The sequence below is a fragment of the Corvus brachyrhynchos genome, unplaced genomic scaffold (assembly GCF_000691975.1).
Source record: "Corvus brachyrhynchos isolate BGI_N302 unplaced genomic scaffold, ASM69197v1 scaffold164, whole genome shotgun sequence".
Lineage (NCBI taxonomy): Eukaryota > Metazoa > Chordata > Aves > Passeriformes > Corvidae > Corvus > Corvus brachyrhynchos.
Genome location: NW_008237426.1, coordinates 1,012,826 through 1,014,807, shown reverse-complemented (window position 1 = coordinate 1,014,807; position 1,982 = coordinate 1,012,826).

Here is a 1,982-nt window from a genome sequence, read left to right as displayed (position 1 = left end):
TGCCATTGCGTTGAATTTGGGTCTGCCACCTCTGTAGGGAACAAGGGAGGATTTTCAGGAGCCTGAGGGAACTGACAGGCTTTAATTGCCCCAGTCAGACTCTCCCGAGACCTCCACCCATGAACTCCATGAGCTCCATTCAATCTGACAGTCAGGCAACCAATTCTTCCTGATCTCTCCTGTGAGTGTACCTGCTCCTAGGTATTCCTAGATGAACGTTGGACTTCACTTGGTGCCTTTAACTCTCTGGGTGATACCTGGGCTGTTGGTCCACCCCTGTGCTCTCTTAGCCTGGCTGTGGAGGTACACCCACCTGGTAATGCTGTGCCTGTCCTTGGCTCCTGGCTCACCTTCCCATTAGGTGGACTTTGCTGTTCTACAGGGCTGGAAAAGAAGGATGCAGTGCTGTGCAGGTGTTCAGCTCATGGCAACACCATCTGCCTCTCTTTGACCCCATTCCTGATGGAGCCCAGCTTCTCTGTCTCTAGGAGGCCCTTAGTCCCCTCCCTGCCTTCCCCCCACATGAGCCCTCTATTAATTTTCACTAACCTCATTAAATTCCCACAATCCCATTTAGACCCAAACCCAGCTGTGATCTTCTCCTGGTGCCCAGCCTTCCCACAACTTTTTCACCTCCAAAAGCTTCACTGGAACCTCACAGCCTCCTTCAGTGTTGGAGAGCACCTTCCTCCATCTCTCTCCAGCCCCACTGAAACCGTTCCATGTCCTCCCAGCTCTTTTACTTTCACCATCTGTCCCTAGCTTTGTGCTGATGCTATTGTAACCTTTGACAAGTTTCTTGAGGTTTTTCCCTACTTTTTTAAATGTTTTTTTTCTGCAGGTCCTGTTCTCTCTGCACTGCTCCCGTGAGGGACAATCCCTTACATTCCCCACCAGACCTTTCACACAGGGTGGTTTTTCCTCTTGTGTGATGGGGCTATCTCCCTTGTCACACTTTCTCCTGTGCCATTTATTTAATTTCCTGCTTGCTCCCATGCCTCTGGCTTGTCTCCCAGCACTCCTTGGAGTTTTCTGGGACAATAGGTTTTTAACAATTTGATGGAGTGGATTCCCTTTGTAGGTTTGTGCTGGCAATTAGATGGGTAAGACCTGGGCTTAAGGCCCTTATTTGAGTTGGGAATTGCGAAGGAAAGCAGAGCTGGAGGGAGGAAGCAAAATTAAATAGAGTTCATCTGAGGTTAAGGCTTTACTTAGAAAAGCCAAGCACTGCATGGAAAGCATCCCTGCAACACTTCATTGTGAGGATCCACCATGGGATAAAGCCCCTTTATTTTTGTACAACCCAATCAATATTTCACTGGTCACATATAAAATATCCTTGGAAACCTGTGCAAGGGTCACATATAAAATATCCTTGGAAACCTGTGCAAGGGGTGATTTATATACAGTATTGCTCATAAAAATACACAGCACCAACAGAAGATGCCCAGACTCAAGGTGGATCCAAAGCATGGGCAAGGCGTGCTGGTTTCAAACTGAGAGAAGGTTGAGTTAGGTTAGATATAAGGAAGAATTTATTTACAATGAGGGTGGGGAGGCCCTGGCACAGGGTGCCCAGAGAAGCTGTGGCTGCCCCATTCCTGGAAGTGTCCAAGGCCAGGTTGGACATGGGGCTCGGAGCAACCTGGTCTAGTGGAAAGTGACCCTGTTAATGGCAGAGGATGGAATTAAATGCTCTTTAAGATCCCTTCCAACCCAAAACACTACATGATTCCACGAAAGCAGCACAGGTGAAATAACGTGTTTTAAACCATTAATCTCCTCAAATCCCGAGGCAGGCTGCTGAGGCTCCCTTACGGCAGGAAGCATAGACGAGGGGGCTGTAAAGCCTGAGGGCTGGGGCAGAAATGACCCTCGCTGGGGAGCCAGAGGGGTTTGGGGGCTTTATTTGAACAGAACGAGGCGACTGTGGACTACTGGGTAGGCTGTGGGGCGAGGGGACAGCGCGGGGGAGGCCGTGA